Here is a 26,010-nt window from a genome sequence, read left to right as displayed (position 1 = left end):
GGCTGTCTTATGATAAATAATGAATTAAAGTAACTGCTTTGTTTTCTTTACATCTCAACTTCTTTCAGTGTGCCATTTCACACGTGCACTGTGTCAGATATTCCTGTTGGGAACAGTGGCTCCTAATGGCACCTGTCAATGACACTGATGGATGTTGAAAGGGCATATATTACAGAACCTCTTCACTATTATACGCCATCTATCTGATGATAGAACAGTTTCCTACACTTATCTTGAACTTTTGCTTTTACTACAATGGCTTTTTGCTAGCTACAGTGAATGCTTCAGGTTTTAATTGCCCTTCCAATTGCAGTATAGACTAATGATTGTGCAAAGCCTGTCCTGGGACAACAAGGAGTTTTGCATCTGCAGAGGGGGTTCACAGCTCCACAGATGCCTAGAAGCTGACTGACCTGTAAGGTGGCAATGGCAGAAAATAATTCCTGCAGTGCACTAATAAACCGTGAGGGCATAGCCCTGTAGGAACTTGGGTTAATTCTATTTTGTGTTGAGAACTTTTTCTGCTAACATCTCTACTCTGGAACTAAATTGGGGATGGAAACAAAAAGAGGTTTGATTTATTTGGGTTTTGGTAACCTTTAAACTGGACCATATTTATTACTTGATAATTTTATCTGTGTCATGAAAACACATCTTGCTGTAGGTACTTATTCAAGTAGAACAATTAATAAAGCAAATGCCCCAGGAAGAAATTTCAGCTTTCTCCTTATCAGAACAGAGTCCACTGAGCATGCAAACAATCTTGCTCTGGTTTACAATAATGATTTTTATATCCTTACATATTTCAAGGCCACTGCCTTGTGATTTGCAAGTTGAGTTTTCATTTTTTTTCTAGACTCGCACAGCCTAAGCTAGGCAGCCCTGTGGCCGGGAGCTGACTAGGAAGTTGTCACTGTTACTTCAGCTTCTATCTTTCACAAGACTGCATCCTTTCTTGTATCTCTGATAGATTGCTCCCAAGCCTCCAGTCAGACAAATACTTTTACAATGCTATTATCTGTCAAGTTCTGCAAAAACAAAGCCCAATTTCTGATTGTGCTATATCCTTCATCCCTTCTATGATATATATGTGACACAGAAGTGGCAAGGAACAAACACATCTTGTTTCTCATTTCCCAGAAGGCTACACTATTGCCATCATTTAGGGCAAAAGATTTGTTATAAGCCATTTGTCTCAAGGTTTTAATATACTTTAGTAAAATTATACATAACACAAAGCACAGGTTTTCCTATGACTTTTTAACATGCATGTGTTTCTTTCCAGCATAATGCACACAATTTGGGTGGATTTGTATATATTGCTGCATCCACATGCATCTGTGTCAGCCTTTGAAGGAAAAGGATTTCATTGTGAGTTATCTACTTTGCTTATCTACTTTTGCAGCTCTCTTATTTAATCCGTTCTGAATTGTTTTAGCAATTACCACTCTATACTTTTTTGCCAGCTCCTACATAGAGATGTTTCCATGGACTGCCCTGTAATTCCTGTATGTGCTTGTGTTGAATAAGCTCTCCTTTCTTTCTCTTGGCTGCTGCATTTGGAGCCTGTGGTTAGACACAAAAGGCATGCCGTTAAACTAGAAGCTGTAACATTAGGGTAGCATACCTACACTACTCACGTAATTAATTAATTTTCAATGGTGTGGCATCTAGTTCTTTATTTGATATATTCTGAAGTTCACATAAAAACTAAGAAACATGCAAACTCTTGGTGGTGATTTCGGTTACAGCCTCCCTCTTGTTTCTTTTCAGATTCCTTTTCAGGGCTCAGGCTGGCATGGACAGGTGTGTCCGAAATTAGGGTAGGAGGGGTGGGCTGAAGACTGATCAGTGGAGCACAGTGAGCTCATTCCTGGAACTAAGCCTGGGTCAGAAATGGGTCTGATTGATTGTTCTGATATGATCAATATCTCTACAGCTATTCAGCTGGTGAGGTTGGCTTTTAAATGACAGTCAAAACAGTTGTTGTAAGCTCTGCACTTGTTTGATTAAAACTGTTTCATGCTCCTGTGGCGGCAATGATGTGGAAGCATAAAGATGTGTTTGTGTGATAAGGAACTGTGAAAATGAGAATTGCTGTTGAACAACACAAGCCATGATACTGCTAGCATTTTTATAAAAAGTTAAGAGAGGGTCATAATTGCAGCGTGGAACACAACAATGCAGTAACAAAAGCATTTTCTAGTGACTAATATTTTCTTGTAAATGACAGTGAGAGTTAAAAAATAAATCATTAGAAATTATTGTATTTACTGTTGTTTCTGTATAATTTCATATGTTGGTTTGAGCTAGATTCTCAACTGCCTGTGCATTACACTCTTTTCACTCTCTATAGGGCCGGAAAACAAAAGTGGTTTTAATCTAAGGAATTCTGTAACCTCTGTCAAACTGCAAGGCTGAGCTCCCTGAGCATATCTCAGAGGGCTGCATGGCACCTGGGAGTCTGCGTCATGCATCTTTGCTTTAATGTAAAGGCTACTGAACTGTGTCCCTGATAGTATCATCCTGCCTCTCCCATGGTGCTAACCATGGACATGGTTTTCCTTCAGTCACAGCTGCTGGGCTGTGATTTTAATATTCTGGTTTAGACTACAAAAAATATTTGTAGTTTATATCTAATACTGTCTACCTACTTCATAGCAAGCTTTCACCAATGGTATTTCTGTCTTTGGAAGGCTTTCACTCTACATATTTGAGAAAAGATCTCAACATTGCACATGCATGAAGTTAATTGAGGCATTTTTTAAAGGACATGCAACACCATGTAAGCATCAAGAACAAATTCTTAAATGGAGTTTCTGATTGTTTTCTTGCAATGGTGTGTACTCAAACTGAGATATACGATGTTCCCCACAACAGTTTGAATACACTAGTTAATGCAAAATTACAGTTTGAAGAAGTATCTAGCTGATGATCGAAAAAGACACTGGGCAAACACTTCTCTGAAAACATGATTTTACAAAAAGCATCTTACCTTATAATAAAAATTTCATTTAGCTTGTCTTGGACAACTCTTTCTGGCAGTTCCACTGGGTTATATTGCTGATGCTGGAAAGTTGTCCAGAATTAAGCTTGCATTGACTATTGACTGATTGTTTATTTCAGGAAAACTGCAAGCTGTGGATAAATTGCCAGTTTCTTTACTCATAGTGTGTACAAGTAATGAGATGGGGCCATAAGTTGTTTTTTCCATATGTTATACGCTGTAGTTTAATGCATGCCTCTAATTTGCCATTTGAAATGCTTCTGAATAAACAAATTAAGAGGGAGAGAAAGGAAGGCACTTCAGAGAATCTGAGTAACACCTAATACTTAAAGGAAAGCTATCTGTGTCAAAGAAATATGGCAGAGACCAAGGAGTTAATCTGTTCTGGTGGATCATCCCTACATACTTTTCCCAGCCACCAGCCGAGTTATTTCTCAAATGCCAGCCAAGAACTACTTGCAGCTGGCAAAAATCCACAGTTATCAGTGCAATGCAAAAGGGGTGAGACAGATAAAAAAAAAAGACCAGTGTGGCCCTGTTGATAATGAGGTGTGGGTTCCTGTGCTCTTATCCAGCTTGTAGGGGTAAGAGAATAAATAGTTAACAAAGATAACATTTATACAGTGATTCAGCTCAGTGGTATGTGTGATGATTTCCTAGGTCTCTGGAATCTGTTTTGTGCTGTGGAGTGTATGAAATTCATACAGGACCTGTGGATTTCATATAGGACCTGGTTTCCCTGTGGTTCACGGAAAGACCATTTTAACTGTAAGTAATTCTAAAAACCTCCAAATTAGTTCTTCAGTTATTTTGTGTATGACACATTAGGAACAGAGAGGGGTTGAGAGGTGGGGACAGCACAGATTAAATGACAAAAAACCACAGAAATCCCAAGTACAAATACAGGCTGGGCAGAGAATGGGCGGAGAGCAGACCTGAGGAGAAGGACTTGGAGGTATTGGTGGATAGGAAGTTTAACATGACCCCACAATGTGTGCTCTCAGCCCAGAAAGCCAACCGCATCCTGGACTGCATCAAGAGAAGTGTGGCCGGCAGGTCAAGGGAGGTGATTATGCCCCCCCTACTCCCCTCTGGTGAGACCACACCTGGAGTACTGTGTCCAGCTCTGGGGTCCCCAAAGTAAGAAGAACATGGACCTGTTGGAACAAGTCCAGAGGAGGGCCATGAAGATGATCAGAGGGCTGGAGCACCTCTCCTATTAAGACAGGCTGAGAGACGGGGTTGTTGAGCCTGGAGAAGAGAAGGCTCCAGGGAGACCTTATAGCGGCCTTCCAGTACCTAAAGGGGGCCTACAGGAAAGATGGGGAGGGACTCTTTATCAGGGAGTGTAGTGATAGGATGAGGGATAGTGATTTTAAACTGAAAGATGGTAGATTTAGATTGGATATTAGCAAGAAGTTCTTTACTGTAAGGGTGGTGAGGCACTGGCCCAGATTGCCCAGAGAAGTTGTGGATGCCCCATCCCTGGAAGTGTTCAAGGCCAGGCTGGATGGGACTTTGAGTAACCTGGTCTAGTGGGAGGTGTCCCTGCCTATGGCAGGGGGGTTGGAACTAGATGTTCCAACTCTAACCATTCTATGATTCAAAATCTTTCAAAATCATGCTTATGTGTTACTCTTGCAAACAGAAAGTGAGTGGATCTAACAGATCCCCAAAGCTCCCCAAACCTGTGCAACACAGGGTGAAAATAAGGGGTATTTCCAATTCTGAAGTTAACACCTATACTTATAATAGGGCCTCGTAAAGCTCAGCATTTCTTTATCTCCTTATTCTTTGTGGACCCCATTGCATAGGAAATACCGACCAGATTCTTACAGACTGCACACAAAACTGGGCTGCAGAAAAGGATGTTAAACATAGTCAAATCAGCCCTGGTTGAACACGTGCAGGAGAAAGTGAGCCATGGAAGATTTAAACTAGGGGTGAATATTGCTTTTCAAAGAACTGGGAGTACCAGATAGGAAAAGCCATGCTTCTTGTGGCTGGTTGATCGTCATGGTTAGTTGATCTCTGTAGTTTGTATTAAGAAGTCCTGGAAAATCAGACCATTGAAATTACAAAAAGCAAATGGCATTAATGCATTCTGGTGCCTTTTTCACTGTAATCGATGACAGTTTAATACACTAGATGTCTCTTGCTCATTGTGCAGTCTTTTGCGCACCAGATACAGATAAGCACACTCATATACAAAATCAACGTGTCTGATTTTCAAGCAAACCTGAAATATTTTTTAAAATTGTAACTGAGTTTAACTAATACCAAACACATAAGGGCCATTGAAAAACTACTCTGTGCCCAAAGTCTTGCAGGTCTGAGTTGCCTAACTGTTAAAGACTGTAGAAGCGCTTATTCCAACTAAGAAGCGGTAGGATCTGTGCTCCATTTAGGCTCCTGAACCCATCTACATGTGCAAGTATGCGTGTGTTTGTGTGTGTGTATTTGTGCACACAGGCACATGTGCATCTGTTCTTCCTAATGTAAAAAAAAATTATTTGAATCTGTCGTTCCGTGAAGAGAGGATCTCCCCAAGCTGACCCGAACTGCATGTTACAGCTCTGAATTAATATTTATAGCAATTTAACTTTAATCCTATGCAAAACTCGAGAATCTAAAATGTAAATATGAGCTGGTGTTGGTACAGACCTGGCGCACTGGATGAACACTGCTGGGGAGGCCGGCGCCATCCAGGAGTGTCCTATGGAAATATCCCCATCTAGTGGGTGTCTCTGTGCTGAGAACACTCCTCTGGCACACCAGGACACTGCCTGTCCACTGTTTTTAAAGCAGTTGCACATCTGTTGTTTTCCTGAGAGAAAACAGCAAAAGTAGGAACCTCCTGTTATCTGTAAAATTATTTCAGGTTTTACATGGCTATTCTAAAAATATATACAATATTTAACATGGTCTTTCAATGATACAACGTTCTGGTTTTCTCACTACAGTGTATACTGAGTCCATTATGCCTAAATAAGAGAAATTATCACTGATGGTTTGTCCAGGAATTTCCTGAATGAGTTTTAAAAGAAATGATAAACACTGAAAAGTTTTCAGGCTTGACATACATTTCCCAAAGTTAAAGGTACTGCTTATCTCAGAATATATTTTACATAAGAAGAAGGAGTTCAGTGGGATTTCAGAGCTGGTATGTTTGTAAATATTTGTTATTGTCCTCAAAACAAAACATGCAAGCGCAATGTAAAAACACAGTATTATCCTGACTTGAGACATGGCAACAGAATCCTGTATCTACTCTCTCCCCTATCTTTTTGAGGGAATTCTTCTTAGCTGGTGAAAATAAAAGTTTATTCCTAGACCCGCTAAAATTAGTGAGAGTTTTGACATTAATAGAGTTAGGGCTTAGTGATGGATATTTCAGGAAGGAATACAGCACAGCAAAACCTGCAGTACATTCAGTCCTAAAGAAAGCATAGTACTCATGTAATGGTCACCTAATTAATGCTTACTTCTTACTTGTCTTTCTCAGAAAGGATTAGTGGCTGAAATAGTGTAATAGTTATTTAAGGATGGTTGAATAACGTAATGGCATCTAATGAATGATGATATAATGGCATGATGATATTTGTAAGCAAAGATTCAGATTCTCCAGCATCTTATCCAGTCTAGGAATTTCTGTCCTAAATCCAGGCTGCAGGACATTCTGGGATTTGAGGTAGAAATTGAGAAGGGTTTCTGAGAGGAACTATGCCGCACCTCAGGTGACTGGGATTGTAAAAGTCCTCATCTCTCTTGTCGCACTTTTTAATGCTTATCCTATTATCAACATATATAGAACATATATAGTTTTACACACACACACATATGCACGTATATGTACTCCTAAGAATAGGTAAGATCCTTTCTCTGTGAACACATTTATAAGTATGTATTACTTTCTTATTCAGCTGCCTTGTTACGTGTATGCATGTTTTTTGTTCTCAGCAAAATTTCCCTCAAAATAGTTTGCATTACAATCTACAAGGTATTGTTTAAAAATGTAGGTTTGAATATGGTGGTTATGAAAGCAGGAGATTAACGTCATCAGCTCACAACAGGCACCGTGAAGACAGGTGCTGTGCATGTTTCTCCGCCTAGCTCTGCCAATGCACATTAATCTTGATCTGCAACATTCCTGCTATTCCAGTCCTGGGCCCCTCTTGTGCCAAATGTTATAGTTTATTTGTTTATAGGTATAGCAATGTTTCCATTGAAGCAGAAGTTATTGTGAATACCTTTTACTCATTTTCAACTTTTGCTTTTTACTCTGCTGGTATGATCTGTCTTGTCCACGGCGCCTGTTAGGAAGGGAAGGGCCCAGACATGGGGCTGACTGTCACTCGAAGTAGTCCCATGATTTTACATGATCTGAATGTCAAAAGCAAAGAACCCCGAAGTTAATCATCACTTACTATGACTGACTCAGCCTCTCTAATCCTTTTCTATCCTCAGTCCTTGTCACTGTGCCACTTGACCTGCTTCCTCAGGGCTGGACTATGTACATCCACCATGCATTGCACAGGAATCCAGTCTGGGAAGGGGAAACGATTTTTGCAAAGCTTTAGGGGACAACTCTGCTCAGACCAACAGTCGTTGGGGGAAGGGATGATGCCTTTGAGCTCACTTGACATAAAACTTCATATCTCTGGCAGTTACTCACCCTTCCCTTCCTGTGCTTCCAACAGAACTACTTTGTCTTTTAAGTAGAGAAGTATCCAGTTTCAGACAAAATGGATGTTTGTGCATAGGAGTTTTGCCTCCAGGATTGTGAGTAGAGATACAATCTCCTGCCACCACCACACCTATTCTGAATCTACAGGAGGTCATTTTGATTTCCTTTCATGGCATTCATCATCCCCGGCAAAGGGATAAGGACAGCAGAACCCTGCTGAGCGATTGATATGTTTGTGTTGCTCTCTATTAAGAAGTAATGTTTTTGCATCACTTAGGTTACACACTTCTAGTATATTCTGTTACCCACAACTTAATCCTTTCAGGATTTTTCTGCCAGCAGGCGAAATGGAATGATACGTTTTGCTCCTACTTAGCTCACATTGTGTACTCCTCCTAAGGAGTGATACGTGCCAAGTATTTATGACAACAACAAAGTGCAATTTTGTCGTAGACACCAACTGGACTAGGATGGGCTTTGCAAAAAAGTCCTGTGAGGTGATATCTAGATTTCTAATTTTTCCCTTACTTCCCCTGTGTCGCTGTTAGCTCAGATGCAAGAAACAACCCTGCGGGAAACGACAATGTGCTACAGCAATCTGCCCAAGTGAAACCTTCTTGACACTGGAGCATCTGCCCCGACACACAGTGCTCAGCCGCTTGCCCAGAACATACTGGTATGGCTGAGAGCAATGAGACCAAGCTCCTTCTGCACCAATACTTGCACGTGTAGGAGTGAGGAGGCAGGTGAGATGGACAATCCTTTCCATGTGGGACCCTGGTATATATTGTATGAGATCTTGCCAGAGGCACACAACATACAGATGGGCATCTTTCGGTATTTCCAGGATTTCACTTGGCTGCTGCTCGACACAATGAATAAAATTCAGCATAGTCATCCTCTTGTGCAGAAGGTTCCAGGTATTTACACTTTAGCAGCAAGACAAAATAGTGTACAGGACCATAAGCTGCAAGATCACTTTGCCAGTATTTCCAGTTTTAAGCAGTAAAAATCTGTATCTTAGTTCCTTAGAGCATCCAGCTGGTGGTGCCAAATAGTAACTGCAAAGGACATTTTTTCTGTATTTTGAATGCTTGGAATATAAATTGTTCAGATAAAGGCATCTTTACAGTTGTTTCTTAGCCTCTTTTTAACAACTGCCCTCCTCTTTCTCAGTGAACTCAGCAGGTCAGCTTCTGAAAGTAACTGTTGTGTGTTTATGCCTCATACAAAGGGATATAACCCCCTTCAACTCTGATTTATTTCAAAGCTCACTCTGTGCATGGGGTGTAGAAGATGTATATAGATGTATATGGATGATAAGCAGTGGAGGATCAAGCCCAGGATGTTTTGCCTGGAGTAATATATTTACTTCATAAATCATAGTAAACCTTAAGAACACATACACCTGTTTTCTTGGGTGGTGAGTATCTCTGTACCTGGCATTTATATAACTTACGTGATCTGATGCCCTGTCCAGGATCTTTAACACATTTATTACGGCTGTTGATAAGTCAGCTTGTGACCTTCTTTTTCTGTGAGATTCAGTAGTTAAAAGTATTTAGCTTGGAAGAAGATACCTGTTTTCAAATTTAAAAAGGGGGGCAAGGGGGAAGTGGTAAAGGAACACCGTGTTATGTTTCATTGGCCTAACAGTGACCTATAAAATGTGCTGGTGAGAACAGAAAATGTAAGGCACCAATGACTGCAGCCACAGTTTGTTTTCATTCTTTTTGATATTTGATTATAAAGGTTAAAGCAGGGGAAAGGGAGTGCTAACCTGAAGTGCTAGCTTTCCTATGGCTCCCAGCCACGTAAGTCGGTGCTGATTTGAAAGGGTCAGGTTCTTTGCTAGCAGGCGGGAGGCAATGAGGAATAAACCCCAGGAAAACCAGTTTTTACAACAGGGTCACAGATATGGTTATTTTAGGAAGTGTTTTGCCCTGGTCTGGAGGGTACCCTCTGTCCACATGGGCCTCCTGCTTCCCGCTGAAAGATTGCAACAGACTGCTGCTTGCACAAGCCGTGGGTTTTGCTGAGATAGGCTGAGCAGATGGCAGAGTGCGAGTATGACCAGTCAGGGCGGGGAAAGTAGCAGAAAGGTGAGTCAGGCAGAGAGAGGCACGCGGAGAATGGCACGAATCATGCTTCCTTCACTTGGGCTCCAGAACTGGTGGACTCATGACCAATGCAATTCATCCAAGGCACTGTGACAGTTGTTTTCCAGAGCATAATACTCAGATCTTCGGTCACTAAAAGAGAGCAAGTAAATGTTCTGTGCTCTAGTGAACACTGAGAAGGACCTGGCTCCAGAGGCATCTGCTTAAGATTTCTACTCTTCCACATTTCCACTTATCAAAATAATTCCTTCATTTGGGATGAAGGCACTTCAATATGCATGTTTATGGCAAAATCATGGTATGAGAAGGAATATTAATTATATTGTCAAGAAAAATTTTATACATGATCTCAGGTACAGTAAAATCAGTGTGATAGATTTGTTCAGCTTTTTATAAATACACTGTGCAGTAGAAATATTAGAGGAACACCTCCCTCTGTTCTGTGACCTTGTGTCCAACAAGTATGACTTTGTCTGTGTTGTTTTGCTCTGCTAAAGTATACCTCATGAAATCTCCTGAAGTATTCCCCTTGCAACCATGGAGGCTAATGATTTACTCAGACTCATTAAGAAAATTAAATCCTCTTCAAAGAATTATATCCAATCATTCTGCAAATGTTTTGAAACACAACTGCACTCTGCCCCCAGTTGCTCTTGTGAAATCCTGCTGTAGTGAATGGAGGCTACGTGTGGGGATGGGGCTGGACTACAGCCCATTTATACTGGCTGGGCAGTTACAGCATACATTTACAGCATTTCTTCGGGGAAATGGGGAGCCCACTTAAAATCCCTACAGTGTCAGTTGTTCTTGTCTTCACAGTACTTTGAATCTGTCTTACAAGAATGGCTTGAGATGCAGCAAAAAATACGGGATAAATACTGCTGTCTTTTACATCCACGTAAACAATGAACATGTTTGAACAGAGAGGTTAAAAAAGCAATCCCTGGTTAAGCTCTACTTGCTCACTCCTGGGCTGCGTGACTACGACTAAGTACAGAATGTAGCTGATTGTCCTTATATGTATGTACAGTCATTTGCCATTTGATGAAATCAAGAGGATAAATTGTACCATTGATGGAATTTCTCAAGCCATGTACATGCTGCCTTTCCTGCTGGGTGTTTAGTTAAATGAGGTTTTCCCTTTCCTGCAGGCAAGCAAATTGTTTTCTTTTTCCTTTTGATCTCTCAGGTCTCTGTTTTTTAGCCTGCCTGTCTTTCACCTTAATTCCTTTTGATAATAGAACCCTTTTATCATGCATGCTAGAATTGTTGGATAGGTCTATTTGACATGCCATGATGAAACTAAATAAGCAGCTTTTTAAATGTCATGTATCACTTCATTTTTCCATATGTGTCATCACTAGATTTCACAATATCATGAGTGTCAAGATTTTTGGTTGGTTTTGTTGAGCACCAGCTTCTGGATTTTTTTTCTTAAAATAAACATGAAAATAGCTTACCTATCAAGCTCTTGTGGTTGCAGAAAAGCATTTAATAATCTGCTCAGTTGTATGTGAAAAGCAAATTAAAAGCATATTTATTGTGAAAAAAACTTCTGATTGGGGAGCCCGAGCCATGATTTTAGAATGCTTGGGACTGATGGTATTTCATACACAGCTGTTTGTTGTTCAATCGCAGATAAGCAACAGGACGGGATTTCTGTACTGGAGAATTTTGGATTAGGAATTTAATGACTATTTAGTCACACTTACGGACTGTGCTGTCTTAGGCATATGGTAGTTTTCAACAGATCTAGAAATGTGACCAATAATTTAGCCAATTACTATAAAAAGGCAATCTATTTTTATAGGCTGGTCGGATGATCTCCTGCTTATGAGTTTTTCTAAACCAGGAATATCTGCGCTACTTAATATGTATGGCCTTTAGTTCCTGGGAAACCCCTACATTGAAAATTGTATTTTAAGGAATGACTAGAAAAAATAGAATTTGTAAAACTTTTCTAAGATAAAATTTGTTATTAGATACAGAATTGTAAAAACAACCCAAACTTTCAGCATTTTGTTTGGACAGGTTTTTTTTCTTACCAGGCTTGGTTGTGTGGCTTGGAAGCAGCAACCTATTTTTGTACCCTGACACTTTTATTTTAAACAAATAAATTAGCATCCAGATTGCCTGTCCTAACCTAATTAACAGTGTTTTCTTTAGTAAATAATGGTAGCGTCTCCTTTGACTCCTCAGTCAGAAAGTATAAAAAGAGACTTTAATTAGTACTTGATTTTTTTGTCTAAAATAAATTTTAGAAACTTGTTTAAAATACTGGGAAAGACCTTCAATCTGCAAGGATTTAAGCACATATGGGATCTTGATGAACTCTAACAAGGTCATTTAGAAATGACAATTCTTTTAGCTTTTCAAGACCTTAAGATTAATGCTTTTAATAAATCACTCTCAAGCAAAGGTTTGTTCAAAACCTTGAATTTTGCAGCAGATATCCTGTAATGATAGAGGGGGACTTTCATTTGTTTATCAGGAGTGAAATCAATATACAAGCACAGAAGATGTATTTAGCTGTGCATTTGATGTGGAAGCTGCTCTGTGATAGCAGGGACATGCTGTTGTAAAATAGTTTGCATTTCATAACCTCAGTTTTACAGGCATCGTATCACTGCAGCCTATAAAAAAAGAGTTGACCCATTTTGCAACTGTTAGAAATGAACTACAACGGATAACAGAAAGTGATAACTTCTAAATAAGCATTCATATCAAATGTTTCTATTAGCACTGGAAGTATTTTTTACATGTGATTTATAAAATAGATGGATTTATTTTATAAATAAAGGACAGATTCTGCACAAAATTAGCTTTTTGGTAACATGCTAAAGATTGTTCCTTTATACATGTAATACTTGCACTGTTCAGTATTTGAATACTTTTAGATAATTTTCAGATAGGCAGGAATTTCTGAATTTACCATTCATACTCTGATCTTGCCCAGTTTTTCTTCCAATAGTACCTGAGTCTTAATTGTACACCGATCTACAAACCTAGCAGTAATCACTGTTGGTTTTTTTCTGGTCTTATTTTCTTCATAATGAAAAAGTAAAAAATATATGCAATTAGTGGCATTCATTCTTCATGTATAAACTGAGTAAATGAGATGCCAGGTCCACATAGTTGTTTTCCTCCTCTTTTATTTCCAGAACGCTTTTCATTTATCTGAGAGTGTTTATTCCTAAAATATTATATGATTTTATCTCTGTGAGAGATGTGTAAGCAATAGGGCAGAGGTTTTCTAATGACAAACATGAAACTAAACACAACAGGGCGCTAGCAGATCTCCAGGTAGAAACGCTCATGGAGGATTAGATAATCTTTTTTAATTATCCAATATCAAACCTAGCAGTGACGAAGAAAATACTTCTCACCTGACCCATCTATAGTCTGTCTGATGTTTTAGAACATATTTTGTTTGGACGCCTCTTTTTCTGCTCAGTTTCTTCTCCCCTCTGCAAAACCATACCAAACTTGTTCAAGAAATGCGACTATTTTCCTTCAAATTAAACTTCCAGTGGTTTACACAGAAGGTAAGAGGCCAAATCCACAGCCAAAATTTTTGAGGTGGCAACGTCAGGGTAGCCTAGCTCAAATGAGGGCTATAAACACTCATTGCTTAGCTTTTAAATTAAAGAGTAGCTTCTCTCTTTCGGTTCTCCTATTTCTAATCTTATCTTGGTTGTTGCTGTTACAGGTAAAAGCCTCACAGCATTTGTACTCTGAGGTATCCGGGTAGGTATCCTGTTTGGAGGATGAAGGTTAAAATAAGAAAAGGAGGCTTAGAAAAAGAGGGGGAAAGCATTACAATAGGGATTGGGTCACAGCATAGTGCAGAATATTTGTGTCAGAAGAAAGACTGCTACAAGCCAGGTCCCTATCTTTTGCAGATGTACTTAGCTTTGCATGATGATTAAAACCCTTTGAAGCTGACAGGACTGAATAGTTGTGGGTGAACTTAAGCTGATATATAAGGCCTCAAATGCTGCATATTCCTAAGAATGAGGATCTACCAGAAGCCACACTAACTTTCTTCTTGTTTCTGTCATATCCTTGATAAATATAACCAAAGCTGGAATTTCTTGAATGTTCCAGTTCTGACCCTGATCTTCCAACATCCCATTTAACGACTCACATGATAAAGTTATTTGTAAATGTTAAATCTTTGCAGGATTATGATCTAAAGGAGTATTAGAGCCTGATCCAACTACTTCAGAGGCCTGCCCTAGATTTTGGTGATCAGCGTATCAGAGCCATACTAAAGGGATTAAGATACTGCCAGAGCTTACTGAAGATACCATTTTCCTAAAAGCACAGTTCAGTAGCTAGTATTGACACATCCAGAGCATGTGATACAACGGTGCACATTATATAGTGTATCTCACCATACTTAGGCTAGCATAACTCTGATGGTTTACAGTGGCTCCAGGAGCCTTCGCTATATTTATGCTTTCATAATCCAAATGCTTAGCAGTGTAAAAATTTCCTCTGTATGGCTATACACAGAGAGATGTATTTACTTATATAACATGCGAGGGTATGTTACGGAGAAACATAAAGTTTTTACTACTGTCTGTCTGAGATGAGTGGGTTACCTGCCGCAGCAACGTGGAGGCGTTAGATGGGCTGCCATGGCCTTGTCCCAGCAACTCCGCCATGCCCAGAGCTGTCCAGGAGACTAAGCCTTCCTTCAGAGAGGGCAGCACTGCAGAAATAGAATTACACTTTATAGCACTTCTGCAGCTTGTATGTATTAGGCTTTTGTAAAAAGTAAAGGAAGAAAACATTAGAACTCTTTTCCCACTGCTGCTACAGAAATATTCTGGGGTCTTCTCCTTTCCTCCGTCCAGTTGTATGCTTTCATTTTACTTCTCTGCCTTCCCTGTGTTAGGAGAGACTTCCCTTTATTTCACAGGTGTGGCAAGCAGGACTGGGGAAATGATATAAGCAGAGATATGGCACTTTTTTCTTTCACCAGCTGGCAGGAGATATAGTCTGTGGAGTACTGCTGAAATGAGAACCAGGTGATTGAAGACTAGGCAAAACCGAAAAAAAACAAAACGGGGTGTCGTTTTTCTGCGTGTGAGAAATCTGCTAATGAACCAAAAAGACCAGAGGCCCAGTAAAAGCAGACAACATGCTAGACTTTATGCTTTATGCTTTATGTACACACACAAAAAAAGGTATTCCTTTTTCCCCACTTGGTTTGCAATTTATGTCAGGACTACAGAAATTATGTTATCTTGTCTGATATGACGATAGTCCTGTTACCATGTGTTATATAGCCATTCCATCCAAGCATCTTTGTACCCATCACAAACATGCTTTATTTTTGCTTAAGAACACTGCGGGGGAGGTGGGGCGGAGAAGAAAGCAGTATTATCACTTCTATTTTGTGGTGAAGAAGGTGAAGGTCTATGATGTAGCTATGCCACATGGACATGGAAAATTTGTTGCAGCCAGAATACAAGTTTCCTTGCCAGATCTGAGCACCAAGCTTAAGAATACTTCCTTTCTCATTACATGACATCATCATGAACAAACTGATATTAAATGGAATAAAATCATCATTCTTGCATAATACCTTTCATCTGAGGATTTCAAAGCACTTTACAATCATTAATCTGTACTTCTTAACCCAGTAATCACATGAGTAAGGTCTTCCTCACACAGAAGAAACATTTCTAAATACTTTCACATCCCGTTGAAGACGAGAGAAGACAACAAGTTCACCCAGATGGGAACTGCAATTAAAACTCAGTACATCTGCTCTCCATAAGCATCTTTCTTTCAAATGCAGCTACAGATCCAAAAGTCCAAATAACTACTGAGCTATAGGTGGTTTTGGTGCATTTCTGAAACCTGATGCTGCTTAGTTTAAATTTAGGATCTCCTGCTGACACAGCTCTGTTCTATTGCTTCGTAGAGAAAAAAAAATTCTGTCCTGTCATGCATGTATCACAGCTGTTCTGTTTGTTTGTTTTACAAATGGCTTTCTTCACAAGCTGGATTTTGTTCAATATGTTACCGATTCTGGCATATTAGTCTGCCATGTTTGGGATAAGAATACTTACCCCCCAGATGACAGTGTTCTCCCCCATGAATAAGTGTAGTGACTTCCAATCCACTCAGTCCCTCTGTATAAAGAAAGTATAGGAACAAAATCTATCTATGGGACAAGAATATGGCTTAACTCAGAAAAAGCTTTTAGAATAATAACTGCAAGTTACTGGAAGATTTAAATTCTTCATAAAAGGCAGAACATTTCTGTGACTTTTCAAAGTCAAATGTTATTTGTTGTGCTTTTGTTCTGGTTTTGGTTTAGGGTCATATTTGTTTGTTCTAGGGTGAATGGGCTTAGGGCCAGTATAAACCTGGACTTACTGTCCGAGAGTCAAGTTCAGCTCTGTGAATGAAATAATTTCTTCTGATTGATCTAACTCTGCCATAGAAATACATGAAATCAGGTTTTCATCCCTTGCATAGCTACCATGTATGATCCAGAGCAGCCTTTCACTATCTTTTTCTGCTAAGTCTTGGCCATCTTTGTGCTTGTTTCGCATGACCAAAAAGATGCCTGTTTGATGTTATTTATCTTTAGAAGGAGGAGGGTTGGCAACAACTCATTACCAGAAAAAAAGTTGGCACAAAGACCTTCTAAATATAACCACTTACTAAATTTACTGATTTTACTTTTTTCTTTATATGGAATTACTTTTCAGCTACTGTATCATTTCCGATTCAGACTGTTGTGTTATTTTTGAATCTTCCCATTTGAGAACAGTATTTCAAGCATTTGAACATTTTCTTTTTACCATTTGTAGAAGAGCACTAGGCTTTGACCCTGTCAGCACCCAAGATGTTTTGAAACTTGCCCACATCTTTATTTACTGCGGACTGGATTACTGTGATTCCTGCCAAACTTCCTGCCCAGACACTGCTATTAAAAGGTTTTCTTAGGTCAATATATTGACCTAGCAGAATTTTATAATCTTTTTAAACTTTCAAGTCACGTTGTTTTGTTATTGGTTCTTTGCATTGTGTGATGACGTGTCCCTCTTGAATTCCTACTTTTAATTTATTGCATATAAAGATACGTTTACAGCTTTGATTGTAGTCCAGTATTTCACAGGATATAACTGGGATGGTTAAAGAATTTTTGATCAAGTAGCATTTATACCAAATTGTAGGATACAACAGACTAAGAATAGATGAAGTACCAATATTTAAACTGGGAAAAGGTATGGATCATGAACTTCAGAGTAATTACTCTAAGACTGCTAGAGGCAAAATCAGAGAAAATCTGAGATGGATTGCAATAAGAAAACAAATAATTGATGGTAACATAATTAATACCAATTGAAATAGTTTTATGGGTTACAGAGCTTGGCAATGGACATTGAATGGGCATTTGTAAGCGTGGCTAATAAACATACCTTTGTTGATCCAATATCAATCATCCTAAGGACATTGGGCATTCTGATTAAAAAAAAACAAACAAAAGAAAGGGATAAATGCAATATTAAATAGCTAGTTAATTGACAGGCTGAGAAAGTGGTTATAACAGAAGATTAGTTAGCTTGAATTATTTCTGGTACTCCCAAGAATTTGTTCTTGCTCTGGTGAAATGCCATGTTTTTATCAGCGTCAACATGGAAAATGCTGATGACTCCAAGTCACTTATAAAACCTGACTTGAATAATTTGATAAGGCATGATCACTTGCATAATACGTATTTGAATATTAACAGCTAGTGCTTATGGAAGAAGAGTCCAGCAAAGGCTAATTTATTTGTTTAATCCAAGAGTTAGCATTTATCACAGCCCACAAGTAAAGGCAAGGTGACTGTCAGTTCTATAATCAAGCAGAAGAAACACCCTAAATTTGGAGGCAGAAACTAGATACATTCAAGCCACAAATAACCTGCAGCATCAGTTTTTTTATTCTGAGGCAAGCTAGTTCTTGGTGCAATCTTATTTGGTATGCAGAAGCTTCTTTAATACTTGAGCCCTTTTTAATAAAGACTAAAATATTTCTAAAATGGGCACTATAATGCAAGCAGAAAATATATGGTTTAAAATTAACAGCCCATGTTAGATAGGAAGTCAAGTTAAATGATAAAGTTACTCAGATCTTAATCTGTGTATATATCTTCCTTTGAATCCTATTTTCCTTCTGATTATTAGTAACCTCTGCTATCAAGAGTATATTCAACATGTGTTGAAATAGGAGAAGATATGGCCTCATTCCTGTTATTTTCTATTTCCACGTACACATACAACAATTCACACAGAAGTTTATCAGAACCAGTGAAGGTGGTGAATAGTTTTAAAATAAGCCAATACTTTGAGTGCTTTAATGTTCAGTTTCAATAAAAAGTGTGATTTAAGATTATCAACTTACTGTGCATGCCAATGGCATTATTGTTAGCTGAGGTGCTGTGTCTGGGGGAGTAGTAAGTCCTAGCCGACAGGATGTAACTGAGTTTAGAAATCACTTATGTGCTATCTACAGCCTTACCTTTTTGTCATATGTGAGCACTGCCTGAAAAGAGCATTGAAGAATATAGTTATAATTTGTTGTAAGAAATTAAGTTATTTTCTTATCACTCAGATGCAAGTCTGATCCTGCACCACTGAAGTCATTGGAAGTGGAATGAAGCTAAATAGGTCTTAGTCTTGTGAATTTTTTGTATGTGCAAAAATGTGCTGATGCTGCATCCCTTCAGGTTAGGGGACAGAGTTCCCTCTGGGGCTAGCGAGACTTTTTCAGGGCCAAGTTAGGGAAGAAGCTTTAGTCTGACTTGTCACTTTGGGAAGTCTTCTCTTCCTCCTGAGCGGCCTATGGTGACAAGTTTCCCATACCTAAGAACCTCTGAGTACATGGTGTTGGTCCTTCTTTTGGAACTATTTCTGGTATAATTGATGGATTCTTGCATCTTGAGCGTTTCTTAACCAAAGGCCAACTGATGTATTACACCTTTGTGAGTGTTTGTTTTTATTGCTGTATCTGACTGGAGATACATCAATAGCAGTTGTGTGTCTTAATTTGCCTTGTGTTGATAAGTTTGCTTTTGTGACCTCCCTGGAAAGGTACACCTATGGATGGGATGTGACAAAGCTGAACTCTGGCTGGTTTGCTCTTTGCATCCACTTCTGAATTTACCATATCAGAGTATGGGGGAAGGTGGAAAGGAGAAACTAAGCAAGTTACCCTCCACAGAAGAGGGTGAAGGAGTTGTTTAAGAACACAAAGCCTTGGAAGTAATACTGGTGCCCAGTATTACTTTACTTTTTGTTCTGTACCGTACACATCTTATTTCACTTCATCTAATCTAAAACCTGCATTTGCATAATGAATTTTTTTTAAATAAAAGGTACAGTGTTGAACTGTTTAATCATACTTTGGCTGACTTGCATGTATTTTCAGATCCTTATTACCTAAAAACTTTAAAGGAGATGGAGTTTGACAAGGTCTCTGTTTAGTTATTTTACCTATGTTTATGTAGGGAGTTTTCTTTTTAATCCAGTTTCCTCCCTCTTTCCCTCTTCTTCCCTTCTTCTTTCCCTCTTTCCCCTCTGTTGCAGAACACAGCCACAGGCATTCAGACTTAGGCAGTTGTCCAAATCTATTTTAAAACAAATTTTTAAATCAAAGCTTCTTGCAGCTATAGGGCGAGGGTCATAAGTACTCTCCCTGGGTCAGCAGGAAAACTTGTGGTGACATTGCAGACCCATCTCTCTTTCCTATTTATTCCAGTAAATACATGCATAGCATAGAGCTATAAAAATGTTCATTTTTCAGGAGAAGTCGAGGTTACCTTGTCCCTTATAGGACCAGTTGAAAGAACTCCGGCTCAGAAAAAAGTGGGAAGGTAGGCATATCTTACCTAAGAACCTTATTTTTTCCCCTGATTAACAGTGAAGACTTAGAAAAGCACGTCTAGATTTTGCAGTGTTGACAAGCAGCTTCATTATTACCATAATAATATCACTTGAAATGTGGAACCTGAAATGCCATTCAGAGATGGGAGAAATCATGACATTTTACAGATACTGAGATACAGAAAGTTTTTGTAAGCTCTGGTTTATTGTTCACACCTTCTGTCAGTTTTCCATACTGAACACACAGTAAGCATGTAGTGATGTAGAAAGGTAGACACTTTGAACAAAACTTTGAGTAGGAATATATGGTCACACATTTGAAGGTGCATTTGTAGCTGAACGCATTCTAGTGTTTTGATTTTTTCCCTGATGTTTCTATGGTAGTTATCCTTGTATGTTTTTCAGCTGCTTTTGAGTCACTTCGCTGTACTGCTGGCTGTGAAAGTGAGAGAACAGCTTCTGCAGATGAAAGGCCAGCAATGATAGCATTGGAATGTGACCTCAGACATTTATCAGAATGACATTGTCTGTCAGACGATATGGCATTCTTACTTTTCCGACCACTTTTGGCATGGAGTCAGATCAGTTCAGGATGGGGGCATATATTGCCATGTACCCATAAACGGCATATTAAGACTCTTAATATGAAGTTAGCTTAGTTAATATGAAATAAGTTTCGTTTCAAAAGTCCTCTCTTGTGTGTAGATATTTAACATGTTCCTCTGTCACTTCCAACCTGTTTTAAAAGTCTGCTTGAAAGAAACCACTGGGATTAGAGAAAGACTGGTTATTCTCTCTGAAAAAAAATGGAAATAAATATCAAATGATGATTTTTTTTTGCTGTGGATCATGGGTATTCTGCTTAATAGACCAACGTCTCATAAACCATAAGTGATTATTCCTTCCTGCCTCAGATTTGGGAAGTATCTGAAACAATAACAGAAAAGAAAAGAAGCTGTTATCTAAAAGATAGATTCTGAATCAATGATGTTACTTGGGTGTAATTTCCATAGCTTCCTGCTCCCTAATTGCAACTGAAAATAATGGAGGCAAGTGTTTGGTGGATAGACTGTGAGGGTGAAAATTATGACTAGATGTAGAAATATGTCAATTCCATTCTCAGCCTGGCTGTTGACTTGCGCTTTGAGCATTTATTTCCTTAAGCCACGACATCCACAGCTGCGAAACAGGGTAAGATTCAAGTCCCCAAAATAAAAACCTGTTCTTTGTAATGCAAAATACTATTACTTCTATGGTACTATTTATAAATTGCTACAGATTTGAGATTTATTTGCAGATTATGTCCCTTGGGATATTCCAGACAGTCAGGAATATTTTGGGAGTTTGTTGGTGCATACAGATTAGGACAACAGATTAGGTGAGGCTGTCTTTAAGCTAAGTGGCTGAAATGCCAGAAATTTGGTGCTTTTAAATCTGGACAAAAGAAAATACTTCTACTGCTCTTCTTTTGCTGTGGACTGCGGAAGAAATTCTGTGGCTGTTTCCATGATGAATCATGCAGATAGTAGTTATGCAGCAATTAATGTTTTAGGATGAAACTCCATTCTTAGTTTTAGTTTTCGATAATGCTTCTCCTTGTGAAAGGAGAACGGAGATTGCTTGTGCTCTGTATTCCAGTTCCATCTCTAATTTTTTTTTGCAGACAAATATGCTGGATGATGTTTATGGATGAATATTTAAACAGCATTTATTTTTGTGCATAGAATATGTAACAAGACCTCTGATATTCTAGATATGAGAAATTAGTGAGTTAGTAAATAAGTAAATTGAAAATGGCAATTTTAGCCAGTTATGTCTTTGTGTTTCCAAGATAGTTTTTTTATGCAAGCTAAAAAGATAAAGTATTTCTTCATAGCAATGCCCACCCCAAACCAAAGAAGTGCAGCAGGAGAGTTATCCATGTTTCAAATCTTGATTATAAGCCTGTTTGCTTTTGAAATATAATATTGTGGTAATTACAGAAATAGAAAGCATTTCAGAGTGAATGAATGAGCAAAATATTCTTATTCTTATTCTTATTCTTATTCTTATTCTTATTCTTATGCTGCTGAACAAGTGCCTTCCAATGACAAGGTGAACAATTTCTAACATATTCCTTACCTAGAAAAAAAGAATCAGTTTAAACAGTATTTTGACTTCTCAGTCAAGTTTTGAGCATGTTCATTATTTTCTCACTAGTTTTGAATCCTGTATTTGGGAAGTGCCTGGACTGATTGGCTGAGTCATTTTCTGGTGATTAAGTGGTATGTCTGAACAGGAAACATACTGCAAAAGGCTTAAGGGGGTTTATAAATAGAATATGTTCTGAGAGAAAATAATTCTCAGAAAGCAGATTCTATTGATACATGACATGCATAGATGTTGTCTGTTGTACAAGACCAGTATTTTTAATGGAAAATTTTATTCCTTTTAAAAAAACCAACTTTATTACTAAATATTCTTTCTTTACATCTTTATCTTACTCACACGAATGTGTGGGGACTGTAATCACTTTTAAACGTCAAAATAAACTGCCTTGATAGCTGCCCTCTTGTTTTTGGAGCCTGTGCTTTTGATTCCAAGAACACATATTTCTTTCAACTTACCCTTGTTAAACTGACAAAATCCTGATTTACTGTGCACCTCCTATGTGCTTTTTTCTGTGAAACAGTATGTATATGTCATACATCATACATACGGAGGGAGCAAGGAATGGGACACAGAAGCTAGGAATTCCTGCATTAATAGTGCTTCTGCCATTGTTAAATTAATGAGTCGCCTTAAACAAGTTTTCCTATAACTTCCCTGGTTTTTCCTAGGACTGTGATTTTTCTTCACTTTGTTCTTCTGGAAAGGTAGGATAACAGCTACTCCCACATTTCAGAACAGTATTTTATCACATGCTGAATACAAAGCATAATAGGACACTGTATGGTTCCCTTGAAGTCAATTACTTTGTCCACAAAACCAGGAAGAGCATCTTTTTTTTGCCCCTCCAGTTAGCAGTGATCTTAGGATCCCTATCTGGTCATATTACAGTGCAACTTACTGACAAACTGATCATTTGACTGAAAAGAGCAGCTCTGTCACTGTTTAAAGAGGAGGTATGTTGTTAACACAGGAAGAAAATATTGTGGACAAGTAATGGAACTAAAATCAAACTTTCCTAATTTATAGCCGGATCCAAAGCTAACCAAAGCCAGTGGGAATCTTTCCACTGACTTCATTAAACTTTGCATATTTGTCCACAGAAGTGCTAGTAATACATCCCAGACAGGCCCTGGGACATGCTCCAACCCCTTGTTCTCAGCTGACCTTCTTTGGCCAGTGCACAGAGCTGCTAGGATGAAAATGGTCCTGTGTACAGTACCGAGGGCAGGCCGAATGGAAACCTGAAAGAAAAAAAATGCTGCAGGAAAACCCTCACTAAAAAAGAAAAAGCTAAATATAAATAACAGTAAATGGTAGCAGTATTATGGGTTCTTTTGCCTCCAGGCAAGCACCTACACATTTATAAATAATGACATGCAGACATTAGTTTAGTTTAAGATGCTTATTGATGCTTTGTAGACTAATGTTTTAAGCAAAACAGAAGGCAAGAGTGGGCAAGTTTCCAACATCTGGGTATATTGTGAAATAAAAAAATATATATAAGCTTTCTGCCCATGAGCTCACAGTGAAATGTACGTGTTGGCTAAAATCCTACTACTGTACACTAAAAAAAATAATCCTACTCTATCACTGCCTGGAGTAAATGATAAGAGAAGTGGCAGGGCTCATGAAAGAAACCAGCCATTAAATTCAATTAATTTAAAGACGGAAGTTTTCTTCAAATGCAGAACTTTTTTTTAATAAGGAAGTTTCATCTGTAAAGTTTGACAGTAAGCCATTCTCCAAAGCAGTATCTTAGACAGAGGTTGTATTTTATTGACATTTAATAGGACTTATCCATGTATATGTAAACTTTTGTTTACTGTCTGACACAAAATACTTGGCTGTGTGGTTGACCGTGAAAAGGGCAGACAGTGATGTCTAGATCACCAGGAAGTATTGCACTACTGTAAATAGAGAAAGCATTTGAATCCTGTGGGGTTACTTCAAATTGACTTTTTTTAATACTGAAAACACATTCTAGTCTTTAGCTTATATATTGATAAACAGTATGTTGGTAAATGGGTGATGACAGATGCATATCTTGAAAGAGCAGCATAATTGCTGCTCATTAAGAAATTGCACGGTTGTAATATAGCTAAAAGAAGCACTTCACATGCAGAAAGAAGTGCTTTCAACTCAGGAAGGTTGAATGGCAAAAGAAGACTTTTCAGTTGTGCTGAGTTTCACAGGCCAATCCCATGTATGAATTTTAAATAACCTATGAAAGGCACTTGAAAGAAATGCCAGTTCTCTGAACAACATGGAGCAATCATACAGCAAGCTGGTGGACTAAGTTTCTGCTCAACAGGATTTCCTCTGGGAATGTGGCAGTTGTTAGATGTCTTTATTTCAGCTGTTGTGAAAGCGCACTTGTGCCCAGGCTTTGTTTTCTCCCAGAGTGCTGCTGTTGCCATTCCAGAGAGTTCAAAGTGGTTTTTGCTCTGTGTGTTCAGGCTCCTCCTTCACCAGCTGAAATCTGATATTTCAAACACTGGGTATGCACGAGCAGGAAGGGTGGAAGGATGCCAACTGCTCTGTTGACAAATTTGCAAATGCACAGGACCTTTTTTTTTTTAATTAAAGAATACCTTTTTTTTTTTATGCTGGCACTGGGACTGGAAAGCTATTGGCAGATGGTGCAACTCTAAAAAGGTCTCTTTAAGCTACGCTTGTTTGTTTAAAGTTGCTAACATGACATGTTCAAATACTAAATTATGGAGTTTGTAAAAATATTTTACAGGTTGTCAGGAACAATATTGCTTGTGCTGTGATCCAGTGAGATCACGTGAAGTAAGAAAACCCAAGCAACAGAAAGGAGGCTGTTCAACAACCTTTAGTGTTACCCTGGGAGCTGGTGGCAATCCATGAGGTGGCACCTCTCTGTCAAGAGCCAAGCCAACAGCCAAGTGGCGGTAGGAAACGTGGTGCTGCAAAGCCTGCCATCTCAGGGGCAGGAGGCAGTAGGGGCTGAATTACCTGCAACATATTTGAAATCTCCAAAGCTTATGGCAGAGAGGAGAATGACCATGGCCTTATTCCACACATGGTCTCAGCGTGTCAAATGCTTGCCGTAAAACCTCATTTGCTGTGCCAGGTGGGCTATAGCACTTGTCTTCCCTCTCATAAGCAGCGTTGAAGAGGGTTGTGTCCTCCTGAGCCACTTTGAGTTTGGCAGATGGGTTTCGGTAGCACTGATGTCTGCGCATGGCCTGCCTCTGGGAGCGGAGGCATTGCGTAAGGCTGAGCTCTTCCCGATACATTTATGGAAAACTGACAATGCTGGAAAGGGTCCAGTTTAACTGGGAAAACTGAAGTTGACTAAGCTTGAATAACATAATTATCACATAAGGTTAAAGAGGTAAATGGCTTTAGGCCCCATTTAAGAAACCAGGAATGAAAAGGGTGGAAACAGGAATAAGCTGCTTTTTTTCTGTGATCAGATAAGAAAGAGAAATCTTCAGTGCTGCTGTAGCTGGATGTAAAATAAAAAACTGAAGTGGCAGTGGGTAGTTAAAAAGCAATTAAACTTTCAAGAATATTCCTGAGTAGCAGTTTGAGAACACTGTTGTAATTTTTGCCCAGAAAGAATTCCAGTCTTTTGAGGATAATTTTCCTAGTGTTAAGGTAGTGATTGGAGACCTGTAACTCACAAATTTATAGCACCAGGTTTACAAAAAAGTCTCTTCTGCGCCTGTATGGTGGGTAGCTATCAATGCCATGAATAGCTTTAGCTTTAGCAGTTGTGTTGCTGTGCTGCTATTTGGCCTCTGGTGAGGACTGCAGAATCCTTGCTTTTTACAGATGTCTCGGTCTTTTTTTTTTGGCTTTTGCAGTTGAGTGAGGTCAGAAGAAAAGTTGATGATGGCTCTAAACGAGCATACGATTGACTCCAGTGAAAGGTAGGAGGCTGGATAAAATTTTTTTCTTACCAATAAGCATAGTAGTGAAAAATGTCAATATGCATATTTCATTGAGCATAATCACTTACCTCCTGAACCATGATAACCCAGTAATTTTGAACAAAGTTTATATATGCAAATATTTGTAACACATGTAAATCAGATTGAAATGCAAACCTACAGGTAAACCAAATTTTTATATGCATTTAACACTTTTCTTGCTCAACTATATATAACCATAATATGC

The 26,010-nt window shown here is 38.7% G+C and overlaps 1 protein-coding gene across 1 annotated transcript in view; it reads left to right on the top strand.

The window, feature by feature from the left end:
• Positions 1–3,706: 3,706 nt before the first annotated feature.
• MICAL2 (microtubule associated monooxygenase, calponin and LIM domain containing 2) overlaps positions 3,707–26,010 on the top strand; it is a 163,352-nt gene continuing 141,048 nt past the window's right edge. Inside the window, exons 1-2 of the mRNA XM_054199191.1 lie at positions 3,707–3,775; positions 25,698–25,763. The gene's annotated coding sequence lies outside the window, so the exon portion shown is untranslated. The remainder of the gene's footprint in view (positions 3,776–25,697; positions 25,764–26,010) is intronic.

This window comes from Rissa tridactyla, chromosome 4, assembly GCF_028500815.1.
Source record: "Rissa tridactyla isolate bRisTri1 chromosome 4, bRisTri1.patW.cur.20221130, whole genome shotgun sequence".
NCBI classification, from domain to species: domain Eukaryota; kingdom Metazoa; phylum Chordata; class Aves; order Charadriiformes; family Laridae; genus Rissa; species Rissa tridactyla.
Note: the sequence above shows the minus strand (reverse complement) of the source record. Positions and strands in the feature narration are given on the sequence as shown.